This window comes from Panthera leo, chromosome B1 (assembly GCF_018350215.1).
Source record: "Panthera leo isolate Ple1 chromosome B1, P.leo_Ple1_pat1.1, whole genome shotgun sequence".
Taxonomy (NCBI): Eukaryota; Metazoa; Chordata; class Mammalia; order Carnivora; family Felidae; genus Panthera; species Panthera leo.
The window spans coordinates 134,790,889-134,814,179 of record NC_056682.1 but is presented as its reverse complement, the minus strand read 5'-3'; the positions used below and the strand labels follow the sequence as shown (position 1 = coordinate 134,814,179).

Below are 23,291 nucleotides of genomic sequence, written 5' to 3'. Positions count from 1 at the left end.
AGTTAAATTTGGAGATTCTGTTGCCTGTAGATGGGCAATAATTTTAATTAATCAAACAAAATAGAAATACTAATTTTGGCTATTTAATAATTATCTTGAGTGCTAGTGCCTGAAGGAAGTTGGATTTAATTAAAGGAGAATGTGGAGGTGGCTGGAGAGGAGGAAATTCAGAGGGGCATCTTTTTTCATGTTACTGATTTTTTATTAAATTTCTTTTCATCTCATTTGCACACTTTGGCAAATCCAGTGTTTCCTTTTGAAAAAAATTCCTATTCTACAGTTATTTCTGCTGCCTGACATGTAGAAGGGGGTTGTTCTCCATTTCAGCCGAACTACAAATTGGCTTACTTCATTTTCAGAGCAGTGATACCTCTGTCACTTGCATACGTCTTCTGTTTAGCACAGGGATCATTTTTCAATCAAGAATGCATAATGCTTGTGTTTTAGGCACCAGTCAGGGACCTTAAGGTCAAGTTGTTCCTTATATAGTATATCTGAGAAGACTGAAAGAGCAAACATTGGTATTTCAGAGTAATAGTGTACTTTATTTCTACTCTAAATCTTCCACGCTCTCTATTTTTATCAAAGCGTATGACCAGAAGTTTACCTGTCCCACTCACATTACAACACCTTTTGGTTAGGTTGTCTTCATCACACAGTCCTTTAATGTAGCCTTCTATTTCTTTTTACTGAGAGTCAGCATAAAAGAGGCTGCATGGAAAATATTTTGGCACTTTTTGTTATGTATTCCCATAGTCTTTAGATAAGGATCTCCATAAATTAGTTTTTGCTTTTACTGCTTTAAAAAGTGTTGCTCTTCTGATTAGCTAGTGTTGTTTCTTTTGTTAGAAGAAAAGAGAGTAAGAAATCACCATGTTTCTCATGTTGGCTTGTCACCCAAGAAGCTCACCTAATGTAACAAGAAAATCAGAACAAACTTTGATGCTCAGTTGTACCCTGGTCAATCTTCTTATGACACAGTTTGCATCCATCTGGCCTTATTTTTATGCACCTATCATACCCATACCCTTTAACTAAGTTAACTCAAATCCATTATGGAAATAGATTGAATTACCTTCCTTGTGTGTGTGTGTGTGTGTGTGTGTGTGTGTGTGTGTGTGTCTGTGTGGTTCCTAAAAACATTCTAGGTACTGTTTTTATACTCCTGATGAATAAAATAGACTTGCCCCAAATGTTACATTTCTTGAAAAACTTAGGAGTCATATGTATAATTTTGAAAATAGATATTTAAGACCAAACATGTGAGTTCTTTTCAATACACGTATCACAAATGTATGGAAGAGTGCCCTTAGGGATATTTCTGAGAAACAGAAGTGAAAACTTTCTTTTTGTTACAAATGAAATCTATCAGTAAATCAAGGCTTATACCCTATACCTAGGGTGGTTTTCTGCCTATCATATTGAGTTTTCAGAAACAAAGTAATTTTTCAAATTTCTTAAGATGTAAAAATAGCTCTGATTTTGTCCTGAATTTTTTTTTCTCTCTTTGAGTCTCACAGATTCACATAATGATAATCACTCTAATGAATTAAGTACCTACCAAGTACCAAACATTCCATGAGATGTTTTTACATATATGACTTGTAATTCTAGAAGTAGTTAGAAGTAATTAGTAATTCCAGCAGTAATATCTGTTCTATCTAATTCAGATATTAGTAGTCCCATTGCATGAGAAAGTTTATACTTGGAGAGATAAACAAGCTCACCTAAAGTAACACAGAAGCAGTAGAGTCAAGAACCAAAACTATGTCTACCTAAATCCAGATAGCCTGCTCCATTTACAATGGTACCTTCCTCTTGGTCCTTTTCTCTTCAATTATTAATTTTAAAATCATAAAAGTCTGTGTGTTTTATGAGTTTGGCATATAGTAAGGACCCTGGTCTCAACCTGATATCCATGAACTGGCCTTGGAAGTCTCTTATGGCTCTTTCAGGTGACAATATTCTTGTGCTGATGAGTGGAGGGGGGGGTGTGGGGAGGGGCTGGGATGAGTTACCACTATCTTGGTTCTCCTGTGAGAAAAGAATCCAGCAACCTCAGACTCGTAACTCAATCTGTAGTGATCAGCCTAATCAGAGATTATTTTCTGGTAAGAAGTAAATAGAAAAGGTATGATTCATGGGACTTAAGTGATCTATCCCCATTATTTAATTCTCATATATGGGACATATGCCCCAGGGAACTCTGTGAGCAAATACCTGGAGTGGAAGAATGAGAGTGTGCAAGTGGTCCTTGGTCTGAGGATTGAAAACCCAATTTAGGAAAGCTGAAATATAGCAGGAAAGGATAATGTTGTTGGAGGTAGCTACTGAGAAGGGGAGAAAAGTTGAGTTGGTGGTGGTAGTACTCACTGGGCACAAGTAAGTGAAATGAGCAATAGGGGGAGTCATTTGCAAGCCAATCTTTCCCAAGGAAGGACATTTACTACAGGAATGGTTGGAATTCATCTCAGTCTTGTTTGTAAAGATGCCTACAAAAGGGAATTCTCCATCCTTCTTGAGGAGTCATCTTTGATTGTTTCATTGTGTTTTCCAAACAATGGCTTAAAAATTTCTCATATGAAGGAATTTGTAGCAAGAAAAGATGAGTCAGAGAAGTCAAAAGAGCATGATGTTATCTTGTTGCACTTAATTTCATAAATCTAGAATTTAGCTATGTGAATGCCACCTTCATAGTTCATTTTGGTTCTAGAATCCCATTTATAGTTTAATTGTTATACAAAATAGTCAATGCAATGTTCATGATTTTATATAAAGGCATTATGGGGTACACAAAAAGCCTCAGCCTTCTCACAGTTATGATTTGCTGATTAAATACTTCATTTTTTTGGTAACAACTTACAATTTCATCATGGAATAATTTTTCTGTATCTTTGGAGTTACGTTCAAGTTGGCAGGTTCCATGGTGGAGCGTTGGTTTTTGGTGCTTAGAGTTAGGTGGAAGCCACACGGAATTGTCTGGGACAGGAGTTCTGAGAGCTTCTGCACAACAGATGGAGCTGGCAGAGAAGATGGATGGGAGAAGGGAAGGAGCAAGGTCATAGGATAACTTGGTATTCTCAAAAGCTGAGGAATTAGGAGGAAAGGCAACTCCAGAGACAGCACTGGGAACTAGAAGCCAGGAGAAGGGAGGCGTGTATGGTGTGGCAACAGAGAATTCTGTCTCTGTCTAATAAAATATAACAATTACCGAAGCCTTACTATGTGCTTAGTTATGCCAAGCACTTGTGATGGGTCATCATCTTCTTTAATCCTCACAGCTCCCACATGAGGAGGCCCTATTATTATCCCTCTTTTATAGATGCAAAAACTGAAACTTGGAGAGGCTTAGTAACATCACAATCACTACAACTAAGTAGTAGATCTGGGATTTAGATCTAAAATATCTCACTCCAAGGGAGCAATCTTTACCAGTATGCTCTGGAATTAGGCTTGTGTTCCATCATGGCTCTGATACGCACAAATCTTGTGACCTTGGGCAAGTTACATTAATACCCTTGAACCACAAATTTCCTCTCTGTGAATATGGGCATTTAATAATACCTACTTCATAACGTTATTATGGGTTTTTAATTTATGAAGTGAGCAGTGATTGTAAAGAGACTGGAAGGGTACCTGGCACCTGGTAAGTATCAATGCATGTCAACAGTTACTATTATTAAATTAAATGATGAACATGAGAGTCCTGAGCAGGATTTTTCAAGCTGTGTTCATACAATCAAGTTAATGGTTCATGACCAATGTTTCTTTTTAAATGAAAAGGAATAGAAGAGAATGGAATAGAATGGGGGAAAAGTCAGGATTCATTGTATATAGTAAAAGAATTGATTCATATGTCTTAATTCTGTTTTGTGTGTATGTGCATTTTGCATACTGGGTAAAAAGGAAAAAAATATATTTCTGATTATTAACTGTCCAAAAAAAGTGTTTTAAAAAAATCTTTTCAAGTAGCATTTTTCAAAGTGTGGTCCAGGAGCCAGTAGCATCAGTTTCACTTGGGAATTTGTTAGAAATGCAAATTACTGGGCCCCACCCTTGCCCATTCATTTGGTTTTAACAAGCCTTCCAGGTGATTAAGGGCAATTATGTACTCAAACATGGCATTTGGAATTCATGAAAAAATTAGATAAGGCTATATATATATATATATATATATATATATGTATATATATACACACACACACATATATATATACATACATATATATATACACACATATATATATAAATTACTTAAGAGTATTTAAGAGTACATGTGTTGTATTGACTAAAGATTTAAATTCTTCACAGAATGCCATCTTGTGTGATTTTTGTTTTCTGTAGCCGTTTCCCCAGTTTTTTCTATACTGCCTGCTCACAGTGCAGGTGCTCAAGTCCCATAGACATCAATTAGTTTATATGTAGAAGGACATTGAATATTTAGATCCTGTACTTTCTTCTAGCACTACAAGATAAAAAGTTAAAATTCCTGTGAGTAGCCCTGAGCCTGAATATCTAAGTTGTGTTTAATTTGAAACATTTTACTGATAATAGACCAGATGCCTCAACAGCTGCAGAATTAGGAATTAAATTAAGAACTCATAAAAAACTGCACTCAATATTTTAGTAATGGAGATATTTATTTTGAAAAGCACATGCAGGCAAAAAGACATTGACAATCTAGTTAACGTAAAACTAATGGTGAAGATAAAAAATCTTTTTGGCAAAAACAGAAATGATATCGATTTTTTCACCGAAATATTTTTTCCCCTCAAAGGGAACAGTGAAGGTGTTTAAGATATTTATTTATTATTGTATTCCATTACTGTAAAGAGACAGCAGCTACTATTGCACTGATGAATATTTGTTGATTATTGTGTTTAATGTAATTTATTGTTGTATTTGGTTTGGGGTTGGAGGGTCTATTTACTTTAAGACTTAAAAATATACTCTTTGAAGACACAGCATCCAAATTGACTAGAAAAGTCTTGAAGACTTTCTTTGACAAATTTTTTAAATAGTCCTTTGGATTTTTAAAAGTGTATTAAATTTTTTCCCTTGGATTTTCAGAAAGCAGTTTTTTAATGAATACATGCGTATTAACATTTCTAAGTTTTTAGTGGTATATGAAAATATTTTTCAAGACAAAAAGTGTAAGGAAAAACAAAAGTGTACCTTCTGGATCACCACAGGTGAAATTTCATATTAACAGTAACGTAAGAGGCATTTCCAAAGATCCTTCTCTGCTTTGCATTCTGTGGTTGGAGAAGAATGGAATGGGAAGAAGGCAGGGAGGTTGTGGGCTGTCTCCTCTTTCTGGTATTAATTAGCATCTGTGAACTCAGGCAAATCATATAGTTTTTCTGAACCTTAGTTTCCTTCTCTATACAATAGGGGGTTTGGATTACATACTTTATAAGATTGTTCCAACCTTGAAAAAGTCTGTGTTTCTAAATGGTCATGTGTTCCTTTTGAACAATTTTGGTAAGACTATGGTTATGTATATATATTAGCAAGGCTCAAAAAAAAAAAAAAAAAAGAAGGCTTATAAATAACATGACAAAGTTAACTTGACCTTTCCTTGACACATTTCATGTATCAGTGGGCTAGTTTTCATCAGCTTTGGGTTTGGGAGCACAGGTGATGCCACTCACTGGGCATGAGGGTGAAAATACATGAGGGTGTTCTTGGTCATCACAATGACTGGGTGAACTGGCATTTAGTGCCCAGGGATCAAGAGTGCCACACATCTTGTAATAGGTTTTGACAATTCCTCACTACAAGGAAGCTTCCCTCCCTGAATTGCAAGAACACCCCCATTGGGAACTAGCTAATGAAGTTTAAAGATTTAGTTTTAATTCCATATTTTTATAAAGTAATCTGGGAAATTAGAAATGAAGTGGTCATATATTTTCTGTTGTATTAGTAACACAAATGCATCTATTCTTAGATGACAACTGGTGTTTTTATGATGCATGGGAGAGAATAGCCTCCAGCTCCATGCACTATATATTGACGATGCAGTAAGAAAAGCAGTAAAAATCTCAGCTCCGTTAGTACAGTGTGCAAATATAACTTGAAAACATACTAGGAATAGTTCCTTTGACTATGAAGTTACTAGTTGCCTGATGATAGCCATATTTTCAAGGAAATGGCTTATAGAAGTTTCCATTCATTATAAGTAGACATTTCTTGTGTCCAAATAAATGTTCTGATAAGACATTAAATGCGTAGATTTGATTCTCTATAATGGGAAATACCACTTGCCTAATAGCTCTATGCATGATGATGAGTGAAGTGAGTACTTCTTGTTCCCCTCTGGCCTCTTCTGCATGTGGGTTGGCCTTCGCATATTCCAGGTCAGGTTAAGGATAGAATTCATTTAGCAAGAGTGACTCATCCAAGGCCACCCCAAGAACCCTAGTCACTTTGCTTTGCAGTCACTTAAATCACAGGATTAGTTTATTAAATTAAAATTATTTTTCTCTTCTATCTTGAGCTTGTCAAGTCCTTGGTTTGTTAATGTGATCATTTAATTTTAAATTTACTTTAATTTACTTTAATTTACTTTAATTTAATTTACTTAAATTTAAGTAAATTTAAATTTACTTAAAACTGTTGCTTATATTCAGATCTTAGATACTGTGAGTATAGAAGGTATTGGATGGGTAAAACTGTTGTCTAGCAAACCAAAGCCAACTTGTTATTTTCCAGGAATGAAAGGGAACCCCTGTTTTTCCTTCCTTTGGTGAATCTGGGCCTTAATACTGCTGTGGGAGAAGGGGGAAAGGGAAATGAATTTGAAATGTATAACTTTTCTTTTCATATAAATTTGGTAAAAATTTAGATTTCAGGAGAAAGAATTACAGAATTAAAAGAAAACCCTTTTTGCTAATCTTTCATATTCAGTATCTATGCTAGGCCTCCATAATTAACAAAAGTTATACACTACATTCCCCTTAGAATGAATTTTTTGGACATCAGAACAAAAGTCCACTTAGAAATTAGCAATAACCATCTTACCCCAATCTTTCAATATGGAAAATAGGGTCAAAGTGATGTAAGTGATTTGTGGTCTACCCAGAGTACAGAGTCAGGACAAGGCAGACCAGGCTCTTGAGTTTGGTGACTGGTTTTCCTACCCCACTGCCCTATTCCTCAGAGGCCTCCTTGACCCTGAGTTCCCTAAGACAAATAATTACAAATCCTAGCCTAAGACGGCCAATGGGTATGATGAATTACCTTCTCTGCTCCACAACTGGAGAGGCACTAGTTAAGTACCATCTGGCAATATTGAGAAAATAGTCACTCATGATTTTTGGTGCTTAATTATTCAGGTGAGGAATTATGGCTGAGAAAAGAACAAGTGAATCTGTAACTAAAATATTAAAAAGCATTTTTACTGAGAATAGATTAACCCTAAAGACAGATGAAAAATACACCATATTAAAATCAAGGTATAATATTTCCTGGTTTTAGTTACATTTTAAAGCTAATTCCTTGCAATAATATTAGTTATGTTGAACCCATATGATATGAACGTTCTCAACACACTGGATTTTCATTAATTCAGTCTTCAAGCCACACTACAATTGTACATTCTTATATTATGCTGTTAATATTTCTGAAAACAATGAAACAAGTAAGCCTGATGGTATTAAATAAAGGATTTCATGCAAAAAACAAAAACAAAATTTAACAACAACAACAACAAAACTGGTTTATCTCTTTAAGCAATGCCTTACTGAGTCAAGTAAATCATTGAAGGTGAGTGAGAAAATGGAAGAGGGGGGAAAAGAGGCTTCAGCTCATGGCAACTACTGTATAAAGCTGAGAAACAGGGAGCGTCCTTTCTGTGCTGTGCTTTTATTATCTCTCTGTTTGTGATCCCATCGTCTACTGTTTAATTTGTGGAACATTCCAGGGAGTATCCTTAGCTTCCCTGACATGAGTCTGGGCCCAGGGCTTGAAGGCTCTGAGGGATTCCTTTCTGAAATAAGGTTGGACAAATAGAGCAAGTTGGCTATTCAGCACATGGCTCAGCTGGTTGTGGCAGACTTCTCATTGGGAGCAGGTGAGATCTTTGTGCCGCTGAGCCATGGGAGGCCAGAGCATGCTGCCCCATGCAGTGTTGCAGGCATTTCTGAAGAGTGTAGGATGTGATCTCAGAAAAATGGGCTTACTTCTGTATCTCAAAAGAGAGAACACTAAATGCTTAGACTTCCTTCACACGTTTGCATGTGGCTCAGCGGTGTTCCATCTGGGAGTTTGCTTCTAATATATGTATTTTCAAGCAAGAATGGCACAGTGGTGGCTTATGAGGGTTAGTTCTTATTAATTTAGCTGATGACACTCTGACCAAATGCGTGGAAATAATAATAGTGGCATACTTTTGCTGCTGTTTTCTGTTTGTTTGATGTAATAAAGGTTTTGTTAATGTCTTAGAAAGAGCCCTTACAGAAAATAAAATTATATTGCACTATTTTGTGGAAATGCCAAGCAATGGTATCATTGGTATCAATGGTATGGTATCATTAATGAGTTGTATTATTAATGTGAAATGCAAAAATAATTCAGAAAGCATAAATGATATGTAAAGGCCGTCTTACCACGAGCCTGGAGAGGGTGGGCATGGAGGGGAGGCATAAAGAGAGAATAAGTAAACACATGTGTGATGTTAAGGCAGAATGTACTGAAATTGCCGGTAATATTTCCTAGTAGTCAGCGATATGCTGAGTTACAGCTGGTGCTGCTACTGTTTGTCAAGGTCATCAGGGAACAGATCCTATGACTGCTTAAGGGATGGGAGATTGATTCCTGATACCAATTTTGACTCATAAATTGTAACCAGAATAATTAGGACTGTGTTTACAGACTTGGGAACGGGCAGCAAAAGCCTCTGGTAACTTATTTCAGATGGATCAAGTTAAATTTTTATCTTAAATCTGAGCTTTGATTTGAAACAAAGGTATTAGCTAGTTTTTTTGAGATGGTAGTTCCTTTACCTTGCAACTTCCTGTTATTCTATTGTTAAGTTTCCAGAGAATTCTCTTTAGAATACATTCACATAGAAATCAGTCTACCTGTCTGCTTTCTGAGAGACTGAATTTGATGCTGTGTTTATTTTAATCAGAGGCAGGGAAATACTAGTATTTTTTGACTATTAAGAATTGTAGTAAGCAGTTTAGACATAGAATATTTGTTTGGCAGCTTTTGGAAAGCTATTAAACTGGCAGCCCCGACTCCTATTAGAACGATGTATGTACCTCTGTGGTCTGAGTGTAGTGCTCTGTTTATGGGAAACAAGTGGCCACTAACTAGGTGTTGACCCACTTATTTGAAAACATTTTTTTTTTTCAAAATAGAACTTATATGACATGATACCTTAAAATTCTTCATTATTGTATGGTGAATTTTTTAATTCATTTGTATTAATAAATTTTTCCCATAGACACCATCTGATATAAGTTTGAATCTCAGATGTTTTAATCTTTATCAAATTTAATCTTTATTTAATCTTTATTTTTAGTCCAACACAAGTTCTTCTTTCTGTAGCCTACAATTTGCCTTTTATTAATAGGTGTGTTTATGTTAACACTTTTCTGATATTCAAGCATGATTGACTTTTATTTTTTTCATTTGTGAATGGTATTTATAAGAGTTAGTGCAAGACTTGGTATTCTGAGTTGATCAATTATCCTATTATCTTGCTTTATTCTCTTCAAAGATTTGACTAAATTGGGCATGATATTAAATGCCTTTCACTTTATCACATAAAAATAATGCTTTCTTAGACTAATTTTAAGTTGATAATGTTTTCATAATTAATGACTTTTTAGATTATAATTGTTTATTTTTTAGTTCATTAGTGGCTAGTATGGTATATTTCTTCCATTTAAAGCAAGCCTTTAGGAAAATAACAGTTCTGTTCTCTCTTCTTTTTGTGTGTGTGTTTGACTATAAATATCAGAGTCATAAATTATGACTACAAAAATAAGTAATGGAAACATATCTCTTTTGCTATTAATTGCTGCTTACTCTTCTGTGACTTTTTTTTTCTTGTTTGATATTAATAAGTCAGTCAGGCTCTATTTCAGTTCAAGTGCTATCTAGAAATCACCAGGACTCCTGGAGCCTGTTCACACCCACATGGCTGTCTGGAAACCAGACTGAAGAGAACAGTGATACTGGGCAGGGGTCTTAAGAGGGATTCTGAGTGGATCACCTACTTATTGGGGTATTGGAACCAGTGGTTTTCATCTATACTTTGACCATGAATGTACACTTGCTTCTTGGTTCAAGGAAGACGTTTACCAGAGTACATTGTCAACCAGTAGACCAAGGATTTTGTCATGTGATGACAGCCTTCAATACCTCTGGGAGTCCCTAATGCCACTTCAGAATAATGAACCTGAAGTTCCCTTAGAAGTTTCAGCCACTAGAAGTTTCTAGTGAATATGAAACTATATTGAGCAGGTGACAGACCCACATCAACAGCCCTTTCCTCTTGTAAGCTCAATGCCTTGCTTCAGTCCTTTCTCTGACCACCTTTCTCTTTCTTTTGTCTTTCTTCCATTTTCATTCCTTTTCTTTCTTTGCTTTATTTGTCACCCTGGAATCTTACCATATCAGTTTCCTGTTTTCTTCCCATATTCCTTCTCATTATTATTGTTCAGGGTATTTATCTGGTCCTCTTTCTTCTTCAGTTACACATTTCTAGGATGTACTGCATTGATCATTGTTTTTGTTTCCTTTGGGTTGAATCCATGCACTAGATATTACACTTTGTCCCAAACTTCTTAATGAACTGTTGTATACCTATTATTATTAACTCCTTTCTATTCCCACCCCCATTAAGCTTTTGTAGAAATGTAAAACCGGATAAGCAGTTGATTTCCAAATATTACATTGGTTTGTTCAAAACACTCTAGATGTGAGAGTAAGTTCTAACATTCACTAGGATTGGCAAGTCACCTGAATTATTTTGTAAAATGGAGATAATGATAAAATGAGATAATATAACTGAAAGCATTTCATGATACAAAAGTTAGTTATTGTTACTGAGAATTATTCAAGAGAGTTACCACTTAATATCATGGGACATTTTAAAATTTGTATTTTACTTTTTAACTTTTTATGTTGAAGTAATTTCGTGCATAACAATTTGCAAAAGATAGTACAAAGAATTCTCGTTTGACCCTTTCTAAATGTTAGGATCTTAAATTTATCAAAACCAGGAAATTAACTTTGGTATAACACTATTAACTAATCTATAGATGGTATTTAAATTTCATCAGTTGTACCACCAATGTCCTTTCTCTGGACCTGGATATAAACAGGAATCACATATACTCTCAGTTGTCCTGCATTTTAGTCTCCTCCAGTTCTTCAATTTTTCTTTGTCTTACATGAATTGACAAAGAATAGTGACCAGTTGTTTTGGAAAATGTCTCTTGATTTGAGTTTTCTGATGGTTAAATTCAGGTTACGCATTTTTGGCAAAAGTACCATGGAATGATGCTATACCTTTCTCAGCTCATCATATCAGGATACAAATGATGTCAAGATGTCTAATTACTAATGATGTTAACTTCAATTCCTAAGTTAAGTCTGACAAGTTTCTCCACTGTTAAGTTGCTAGTATCCTTTTTGTAATTCGTAAGCATGTTGTGGGGGAATACTTTGAGACTAAATAAATGACCAGTTTTTTCATCATATTTTCAATCACACATTTTATCAACCATTGATGATTGATATCAATATTGATATCAATTGATATCAATCATTGATGATTCCTGCTTGAAACAGTTGTCATTGATGGGGCACCTGGGTGGCTCAGGCAGTTGAGCATCCAACTTTGGTTCAGGTCATGATCTTACATTACGAGAGTTTGAGCCCTACTTTGGACTCTGTGCTGACAGCTCTGAACCTGGAGCCTGCTTCAGATTCTGTGTCTCCCTCTCTCTCTGCCCTTCCCTTGTTCACACTCTGTGTCTCTCTCAAAAATAAATAAACATTGGGGCGCCTGGGTGGCGCAGTCGGTTAAGCGTCTGACTTCAGCCAGGTCACGATCTCGCGGTCCGTGAGTTCGAGCCCCGCATCGGGCTCTGGGCTGATGGCTCGGAGCCTGGAGCCTGTTTCCGATTCTGTGTCTCCCTCTCTCTCTGCCCCTCCCCCGTTCATGCTCTGTCTCTCTCTGTCCCAAAAATAAATAAAAAACGTTGAAAAAATAAATAAATAAACATAAAAAAAAGAAACAGTTGTCATTGAGATGTTTGCCCAATGATTTTTTTTTATTTCCTCACTCCTACATTAAATTCTTCTGTAAGGAAGAGCTTTCCTTTGTCCTTCACTTATTTACTTATTCAATTATTTATTGATATCAGTATGGACACATGGATTTTTGTTTTATTCTATGAGTTATAATCCATTATAACTGGTATTTATTTTGTTGTCCACATTTGGCCATTTGACCGATTTTCAAGTTGGATTTTGTGTCTTTTCTTCATATTACCATCGTCACACTTCTTATTTTCTCCAGGTGCTCTTATACTCTCAGATGCTCCAGGTGAATCTTATACTTTTTCTGATCCAGCCCTTGAATCAGACATTCAAGGAGCCCAGATTTCTTTTATTGAAGAATGGTATTTAGAAACCAAGATCTAGGTGTTAGATATGCTCAATCACAAATCCTTCAATTACACATAAAGCACTTTCAGAATTACTAGCCCATATCTCTGTGAAAAACAAATTTCCTAACTAAAGTACACTACTTGTGTACAACTGTTTTTCTTTTGCCTTGGAAGATAGACTTGAAACACTGTGGTCTACAAGGAAAACTCTGGAGATGTCCTCTTTATCTGAATATTTGAGTAAGTAAGCAAGTAATCTACTAACCAAGGTGTTTTCTTTACTAGACTAATTTTGATACCTTCTTTGTTACCAACATGAAAAAGAAGCATCATATTTCTAATAGGTTTTCTGGCTATTATAGAATTTGGGCAAGAATGCTGCCCACAATTCGGAAAATGTAAAATCCCATGGAAACTGCATGTCATTATATTTGAAAATTTTAACTTTTTGAGTTTTTGCTAGAATTTGGTCAGGAACTAGTGTAAATGGCTGCTATTTATAGCATCATTTCAGCCTCTTAAATTAACCCTCACAGTTATTGTTCTAGTTCTTTTGCAATTTCCCCAGCTCCACATTCCCTGATTCTTTTTCTTTAAGTCTACCCTGAAAATTGAATCAGCCTCAGGTTGTGCAGGTGAAGATGATGTACAATTTTATAACCCTACTCCCTATTTCTAACATTACTGAAAATACTGTATCGTTCCTGGCCAATTCTGCATAAGAGACATTCAAAAGACAAGGAGGACTTTTTTTCTATTGCACATACCTGTTGTCATTATAGGTATGTACCACAGCTTGCATCTGATAGAAAAACAAAAACAATAAAACAAAACCCCAAACAAACAAACAAACAAGCAAAAAACCCCAGAAGTCCAGGGCATTTTTTTTTGTCATTGTGTTTAGCCAATGTTAAATGGCTGAGATAGCACTGAATTCCAGTTAATCCCTAATATTCAGGCTTCCTCCCTGCCTTTCCCACCCTTGTTTACATCCAGTTAACTTTAGATGCAATTAACAACACATTAATGTTCTTTACCTAAAACTTTTATCATATGCACTTTGAATTCTCTCCCCTCTTTGGGAAACTGAATATTACAGTAGCTCAGAGTATGTAGACTCTGGATTGCTCACTCAGGTTCTGATCCTGCTCTACCAGCTCTGTGGTTCTTGGTGGAGCTACTTAATCTCAGTTGGTAGTAGTTTCTTTTTCTGGAAAATGAAAACCAAAATAGAACTCCTTTATGTGGTTGTTGTAAAATTTAAATGAGCTAATAGATAGTGGTGCTTAGAAACATCCCTGGCACATAGTAAGCATTCACTGAATGTTATTGCTGTTGTGGTGGTTATTACCTGTGTATCATGGCTCCCTTGTGGTCTCTGCATCATACTGCATTTTCTAGACCACTAGATATGTGGGCACTTAAGATGTATATGCAAGGTAAGGAATAGGAAGTTATTCCTCCATTGGAAGGAGTCAGTCCCTCAGGGGAGGATGAAGTTGAAAGGAGATGGCAATTAAAAAGTAAACAATACATGGGGTGCCTGGGTGGCTCAGTTGGTTAAGCATCCACTTTAACTCAGGTCATGATCCTGTGGTTCCTGAGTTTGAGCCCTGCGTTACTCTCTGTGCTGACAGCTCAGAGCCTGGGGCCTGCCTCAGATTCTGTGTCTCCCTTTCTCTCTGCCCCTCCTCTGCTCATGCTCATGCTCTGTCTCTCTCTCTCTCTCTCCCAAAAATAAATAAACATTAAAAAAAGTAAACAACACAAAATACCATGTGATTTCACTCATTTGTGGAATTTAAGAAACAAATGATCAAAGGACAGGGAGGGAGAGAGAGAGAGAGGGAGGAAGGGAGGGAGGGAGGGAGGGAGGGGAGAGAGAGAGAGAGAGAGAGAGAGAGAGAGAGAGAGAGAGAGAAACCAAGAAACAGACTCATAACTATAGAGAGAAAACTGATGGTTAGTTACCAGAGGGGAAGTGGGCAGAATAGGTGATGGAGATCAGGGAGTGCACTTGTTGTGATGAGTACTGGGTGTTGTATAGAATTGTTGAATCACTGTATTGTACATCTGAAACTAACATAACACCTTATTAAGTCTACTGGAATGAAAATAGAAAATTTAAAAAGTAAACAATACAACATTACTATGTACTTTTTACTCTCCTAATATCTTCTCTATTGATTTAAGTCTCTCCCGTAAGAAATAAAATAATAGAAAACAGCCCTTTTTTGATTTTTTTTTCTCATAATAAGATAAAATTTCATGAGAAACTCCAAGATAAGGAGAAACCTAAGCCAAAAATAGACTCGCCAACCTGGCAAGCCATTTTGTCTTTCTGAAAGATGAGATCTGTAAACTTCCCGGTATCACAGTCTCTTTCTCTGCTTTGTTTCTGGGTTTCAGTGAAGAAGGAAGGGAGCTGGAAGGGATGGGGTTGGTAGGAAATGCTAAAAAGAGGAGGAGTGTCCCAAATCAAGTAGTAGTTGAGTCCAGAAAAAAATTGTTATTAATTTAGAATTATCAGATATGAGGACAGAGTGACTTCTATTAGAATGTCTATTTTTAATAGTGTGTCTGGATTTAGCACCCTATAATATGATGGGTGTTGCCAGCACTTCTGATGTTCCGATAGAGGTGTGATAGTGACTCAGTGCTCGGGTTTCTCTCCTTAGCTGTAATTTATGAATGTCAGCATGATTTATCTGGGATGGAGAAAGACAATTTTAATGTTTTGATAGTACTGCTTATTTCATATATGTTTGCATCTCATTTTGATTTGGTATCTTCAAAACCCCGGGGACTGTATGAAGTAGTTACACTACTGTTACTCTCATGAGATTTTGATCTTTTATTTTAAGTAGCATAGTGAACTCTTTCTGTCAGTGAATGCATTTTCCACTATTAGTCACACTTGGTGGTTACAAGGTTCTGTTTTCTTTTATACAAATGCCGACATTTTTGTAGCTTATTGACTGATGGAGGGTGCATGTTGAAAGCTACTGGGAACCATGAAAAGGAAGAGACTACAGGTGTTTATTTACTGAGGGTTAATAAGAGACTCATTGATATGGTATTCTTATCCTTTGTCTGCAGGGATCTAGGAGAGTTTTTGGTTGCATGTGGCTTTGTGGCTTAGCAGTTGTAACACAGGAACAGCTTGTGAGTATCACCATGTGACAGGGCCATCAAGCAGCAGAAATAGGTCCATCACAACCACTGTTGACTTGTGCATGGGAATCCTTGGTATGGTGGGAATGTTTATTTATTTACTTTTCATAAACTAAAGTAAAGAACTGCTTCCTTGAAGAAGTCTATTTCCCCCTCTGGCTTTTGAGAAGGTTATAATCTTTTGCATGATTTATTGATCACCTTTTGACCATAAGTGTATGTCATGTCATATTGGACAGGTTTCAAGTTCAACAACATATAAATAAAAATGGCCATGCAACAATGTGAAGACAAGCATACTTAAGCTCCAGGGTATATTCAGTTGTAACGATAAAAAAACACAGCCTTAGGTCTTCCATGGTTCATCACATTTTCATGTGGGTTTTGCAGATTCCTGGCTACAGACATTAGGACCCGTATTTTGGTCACAAGTTGAAAACCTTTGGGAAATTGATATTACCCAGTGTCTGTGGTGAAAGTTTATCCTTTCTGGGAAAAGTTCTACCTACAAAATAGAGAGGGATGAGAAGAGATTTATGGATAGACAAAGAAGGAATTAAGTCATTTTCTAAAGTTTGTAAGTGGACAAGGAAGGAAGAAAGTCATCTCAAGCAGAGAGAAACCCAGGTGCAAAGAAACAACGCAGTGGTGAGAATATCAGGAGACATTTGGTAAATGTCCAGGAGTCTAGGATGAATTTGGACACTGCTGATAATGGAGGAAAGGAGTAAAGAACTATGAAAGAGTTAACATGACTAAACTGGGTGATTAATTAATGGAAGGAGGGTGAGAGAGAAGGAGATGGGAAAGACCCGAACCAGCTGAGCTTATTAGTCATGGATGTTAGTGACCACATCTCACTCTGCCACATCCATTTCTGAATAGCCCAATTGGGGTATTAAATCATGTGCTTTTGTGAAGCCTAAAAATAGTTTCATGCCTCAAATCTGTCAGTCCTATGAGCAACTTTGAGAAAATAAGTTCTGTGTGTATTAAATTCTGGAAAAGAACATTTACTTCTCAGAGATTTTATAAAGACTAATTGGAGGAGAGAAGTCACTTTGTAATAACTATATAAATGCAAAATGTATTGTTACTCAGTTGCCTACCACTAATGGCCAACATTAAACATGTGTGTTTGCAAAAGCATTTCCTCTGTGCTAAATTAAGAAATGCAGCACCTTGTCCTTAATTTTTTAGTGATACTGTTGTAGCAGTCTCTGGACACATTGTGGCTTTGCCATGCACTTGGGTCTCCCTCCAGCATTCCAGCCCCTTTTCCATCTTTTTAATTTCTGGTCTAAACAAGAAGTAGTTATGGTTGAGTTCCTTTTTCTCTTAAGTTGGTTAATGAAAAGTGTTCAGTCCTTTTATCCAAGTAAAATAAATGCATAAGCCATGAGGCAAGCTGATAGTTTATTTTCTTTGGTGACAGGAGCAAGGAGATTTTTGTGAGGAAACAAAATACTTGTTTGCAAAGAATCAGTGTTAATGTGTCAAAGGTGACTAACATTTTGAATCTCATCCAGACACCTACTACAGGGGAACTAAGGACACAGTAAAATAATGGCCATCTTGATTGAATACCTGGCTTGGCTTTCCAGACTAGATTTCCATGTTGCTTGTACAGGTCTGGACCAAGTCTCACTAAAATTTTGTAGACAAAACCTTGCTCCTTTAACCCAACACTAGACAGAAAATAGCCAAGTGCTGTTATTTTTTTCTATGACATGCTTGCATTGGTATTCTGAATTTTTCAGGGTTACTAATGGGAAAAGGAAGAACACTGTAGAGCACAGAGGCTCTGTGTCCTGTTTCTGAACTGAGCCTCATGCTGAACTGCCTTTAGAGAGTGAGATTCTACTTCCCTAAGAGGGGAAATCCATTGGCCACGGCATAACAGAGTAAAGAGAGCAAAGAGAGTCTTTCTCCTGTAAAGCCCGGAGAAAAATTAGAATCTTTGGAAAGAGGGCCCTGGAATCTATATTCTAATTTCTCACGTGAGTCTTGTGTACATGAAAGTTTTAAAGTATTTACTAAAATATCTGCACCCTACCAGGGTCATTTTATGAAAAAAAATGCATATATGTACAACTAAAAACTGCTTATCTACATTCTAAGGAAACGAAAGGTACTTCTAAGAGGTCACGTGGCTTTATGTGGGAGGCCAACACCTGGAAGATCAGAAAGCCTTTATCAGTCTTTCATTCCTCTTTCCTCCTGCCTGTGGTGATTACTCAAGTTCAAATATGTGAAACCATGAAAAGTGAAGGCACATTCTCAAGGGGTCCAGTTGAAGAGAGCTCCCACTTGGCTTACACCCTTGACTGGACCTAGGATTGGTCCTTCCCTTGCATCAGCTACCACAACCATCTTCCATTATCACCACTTAAAGGAACGTTCCATTAAACAACAAAGTGCAAACCAAAATAAGACAAAGAAACATATGCCTTGCATATTGTTGCTGAAGGGGAAGTGTGGATAGTGATTGACTCAGCTCTGTGCTGTTCCGCATGGTAGCCACAGCTATTGAGCATTTGCCCTTGTGCCAGTACAACTGAGGAACTGAGTTTTTAATTTGTTCCTAATTTTAACTTAATTAACTTATATTTGAGTTGAAAAACACATTTTTTGGGGTGCCTGGGTGACTCAGTCTGTTAAGCATCTGAGTTCAGCTCAAGTCATGATCTCACAGTTCACGAGTTCAAGCCCTGCATCGGGCTCTGTGCTGACAGCTCAGAGCCTAGAGCCTGCTTCGGATTCTGTGTCTCCCCCTCTCTATCTCTCTCTGCCCCTCCCCTGCTCATACTCTGTCTCTCTGTCTCTCTGTCTCTTAAAAATAAATAAACATTAAGAAAAAATTTTTTAAACACATTTTTTTTCAATTATTGCAAACAGTTTAAGTATTTTTTGGAATAACTAGGTTTCTGGAAATCTGTTTTTTAAACTATGAGTTTTAAATTTCATTCCTAATAACAATCAAGTATTTCTGATAAAAATTTAGCCTCCAAATGGAGATGTGCTGTAAGCATAAAATATACACTGTATTTTTAAGACTTAGTAAAAAGAATGTAAAATATCTCACTAATATTTTTAATATTGTTTGCATGTTAAAATGATACATTTTTGGATACATTGGGTTTAAGTACATTATTAAAATTAATGTCACCTGTTTCTTTTTACTTTTTTAATTGTAGATAGTAGAAAATTTTATACATGACTTTCATTATAGTTCTGTGAGACAGCACTGATTCAGATGTTTAAGACAGCCCCATATTTCCATAGTATTGGATACTTAGAAGTCTGGGTTCCATAATATTCATTTTAATGTCTTGGCTCCAATAGAGAATAAACATATATTAGGTGATGACAATAAATAATTTTATGTCCTTAGAAAACAGTTGGAGGACTCCTGGGTGGCTCAGTCGGTTGAGTATCTGACTTCAGCTCAGATCATGATCTCGCAGTTCATGGGTTCAAGCCCTGTGTTGGGCTCTGTGCTGACAGCTCAGAGCCTGGAGCCTGCTTCGGATTCTGTGTGTGTGTCTCTCTCTCTGCCTCTCCCCTGCTCACTCTGTCTCTCTCTTTCTCAAAAATAAATAAACATTACAAAAATAAAAACGAAAAGAAGATAGTTGGACTGCTCTATTACTAAGAATACAGATTATTAACCCAGCGGGAGCTAGTGCCAACCTAATAGGTGTCAAATCATTAAAACAACTAAGAATATTTAGAGTGAGGATGGAATACATGTTTACCAAGATCTTTTTCTTATTCCAGATTTCCTTCCCACAACTTTTGAAGAAATTTATGTTAGTTGGGATTAGCTAGGCAAAATATACTGTTTCAATTATATCACATGACACATATAAATCTAGCAATAAATATTTATGAATCGTCAGTTCAGATGTGGAATGCTCAGGTCCTCAGAGAGGAATATAGGAGCCTATAACACTTCATTCTTGCCCATGTGAAACTTAGAAATCTGGTATAGTAGGTAAGAAACATATTTTAAAATTTGGAAATATAGGGGCACCTGGGCAGCTCAGTCAGTTTAAGTGTCAGACTCTGTTTCAGCTCAGGTAATGATCTGGCCAGTTTGTGAATTCGAGCCCTGCATCAGACTCCATGCTGACCATGCAGAGCCAGTTTGGGATTGTCTCTCTCTCTCCCTCTTTGCCCCTCCTCTGCTTGTGCTCTTTCTCTCTCTCAAAATAAATACATAAACTTAAAAAAATTGAAGATTTGGGGCTCCTGGGTGGCTCAGTCAGGTAAGTGTCCGGCTCTTGGTTGCAGCCTAGGTCATGATCTCAAGGTTTGTGAGATCAAGCCCCGCATCAGGCTCTGTGCTGACAGTGTGGAGCCTGCTTGGGATTCTCAATCTCTCTCTCTCTCTCTCTCCTCCTTCTCCTCCCCCTCCCTCCCTCCCTCTCTTTCTGCCCCTCCCCTGCTCACTCGCTCTGTCTCAAAAATAAATAAACATTAAAAAAATTGAAGATATGAAAGGACATACATAATGGAGGACTAAATTGTAGATTCTAATTGTTTGGAAATTTGGGGGCAAAACCAAACAAATGTGAACTGAGGTTTTGTAAAGTGAAGGCTGTATAGTGAAGATGGGTCTTGATCTAGGATGGTCAGGTTTGCATGGCCCTGGGGAGGGAGCTCCCAGAGATTTGCACATTGACACAAGGGGCTTACTTTTGGGTCACTGATCACTTCCCTAAAGCTGTTTACTTGCCTTACTACCTGAATGTGAACTTTTTGAGGACAACGATTCTGTTTATTTCGTCTTCTTCATTCCAAAGCCTTTGGTGCCTGGTGTGTGGTGGGTATTCAGTTATATTTATGGATTTCATCAATATCTGAATGAGTAAGTGAGAGCATTCTCATCCGAATAAAGAGAATAACCCAGGAAACAGTAATGGGCATGAGCATTATGAGATGTGGGTTATAGAAGACCTTTTATCATTTTACTTTCTGATCTAAAAAAATAGAAGTTTCCTAACTTTTTCTGAGGGTTGTTGGAGATCTTCACACATGAAGAGAAAGGACTTGATAAACTATAATGTACTATTAAATCCCAGACTTCACTATTATTCACCCAGGGACAGGTTCTTCTTCATCTTTGTAGTTGTCACCTTGTATAGAAATGGATATTCAATAACTGGTTGTTTAATAAAAGAGTCAAAGAATGAATGTCTTGCCACTTTCTTTATTTCTGTTTTCTACCTGCCTGAAAATGCAGGTAGCTTTCTTGTTAGAAAAGTGTCTAAATTCTGGTTAAACTTTGAAGAGAAGCTTGGCATCTTTGCTTACGAATCAATTTCATGTGTGTGAGTCCATGAATTTTTTCATATCTCTTTTGTCTTTTCAGTACAATAAAAAAAAAAAAAAAAAACTTTTAAAATGTATTCTTTGGCCATTAGAATTGATTCAGATTTTTGAAGTTTCCAGGTATATGGCCTCAGGATTGAGTTTTCCACTCAATATATAGAAATATATTGAGATATAGAAAGCACATCTCAGTTAAAATATACCTTCACTTTGCTCATGTGATTCCTCCTATGTAAGGCAGTTAGGGAAGACATGAAATATCTTTCCTAAAATCCTGATTCAGATACACCCAACAACAATAATTTGGGGGCAACAAGGTCAAGATTATTATTAAAGAAAATACCGCATTAAAAATGCTAACTTCAAAAAAAGAATTTCCAACTTAAGAGAGATATGGGCAGAACTGAGTGGTTTATTCTGAAGGTTGCAGGAGTGGTCTTCCATTCTTAAATTACAGCTCTCAAAGAGTATTTCTCTGTGATGTATGCTTTCCATATCTTACAACTGCATTTGTCAATTTTACCTCAATAAAACTGGGGTTAAAAAAAAAAAAAAAGAATGTTTCTCTTCCTGACTCATAAGCATTTGACCTAAGGCTAAAAAGGCTCAGAAATGTTTTGTCACCACCAGCCGAAATAGAAGCACAATGCAGATCCTATAGATAAAACTCCAACATCCTGTCTCCAAGCTCTGAGCATTCATTTCTCATAATATTCCTTCCTTCCATTCTCATTACTGTCACCCTTCCCCAGGCCCTCCACCTTCTGACACCTGGATTATTGCTGTTTTGTACAACCATTTAATTTATCTGCCTTTAGCTTTTGCTGCAATTAAATCCATCTTTCATATTGGTGCCAGTTCAGTAAACCACTGAACTTTCCTCTCTCTCCAAGTCTACACTGGCTACACTTCTTGCTGGGGTTTTCCAGTCATAATTGACCCAGTCAACCTTCTTTCTCTGTGTCTTTCCACTGTCCTCCTCCCACATCCCAGTATTACTCCCTTTTCCAGTCCTTTCCCTGCCTGGAATTCCCTCCTCCCTCCTTGTGTGAGTCTGGTCAGCCCTGGGTCCTGTCCTGTCCTTCCATGAAACTTTTCCTCCAGTCTGTCCCTGCAAGGAGTGATCCCTCCATTGTCTTAAGTTTTAGAGAATTCTAGCTATACACTTAATTGTATCATTTATCAGATTCTACTTCCTAGTATTAGTTTTTATCTGTGTGTTTTAAATGGATATTGCTTAATTGGATTAAAAAAACAAAGTATAAAAGGAATATCTAGATTATAAAAAAGACATATGCACACATTTAAAAACATATGGAATGTGTTATAGAGGACCTATTTATCAGTATATTAAATATAGAAACAGCTTCTAGCACTGAAAGTTGAAGCAGGACCTGAAGAAAACTTTCTCTTTGAGAAACTCTTTCTTTATCTAGGTATTTAGAAAGGCCCATCTACTCTAACCTGGTGGCATGTTTATTCTTAAAGCATAATAAAAATGTGCTTCAAGATCTGCAACTGTAATGCTGCTGAGTTTCCTTTTGCTTTTTCATGATACTTTTTCTGGTTTGAATTTGTTAAAGGATATTTACTTTGAACCCTGAGGCTTTTCATGTAATTTTTAATTATGTATATGTATATTTACATTTATAATACATAATAAATACATTTACAATTATATATTTATAAATTAAATATGATACATTAAAAATGCTACTTTTGTACTATGGGCTGTTGTAATTGTGCCTTTTACTGAGAAACCCCTGCTCCTAATAGATATAATACTCTAATAGCACAAATGTAGAATGGTGACAAGATGTGTCTCCATCTTTATGGCCCTTGATCTTTACTATCCAGAAATATTTTTCAAAGATCAAACCACAGCACACTTGGCTCTTGGCACTAGAAAACTTGGGCTTTGATGGTGATCAAGTATTGCATGTGATGTGGCGGCTCTTAAAAGGGACTCTTCAACAATGTGATGGGGATATACACTGCTCTTTTGTTTCAGAGAAATACTTTGCCAAGATTAAAAAAAAAAAGACTTATAAGAGTAGGATTTTCCTCCTTTGGATTTTTGACTGGATACTTATCTTTATGAAAAAGTGCCATGGAATGTCTCATTTCATGTCGAAGCTGGCACTAGGA

General features: G+C 36.6%; 1 protein-coding gene across 1 annotated transcript in view; it reads left to right on the top strand.

Moving 5' to 3' along the window:
• ARHGAP24 (Rho GTPase activating protein 24) overlaps positions 1-23,291 on the top strand; it is a 512,696-nt gene that overhangs the window by 4,288 nt on the left and 485,117 nt on the right. The window lies entirely within an intron of this gene.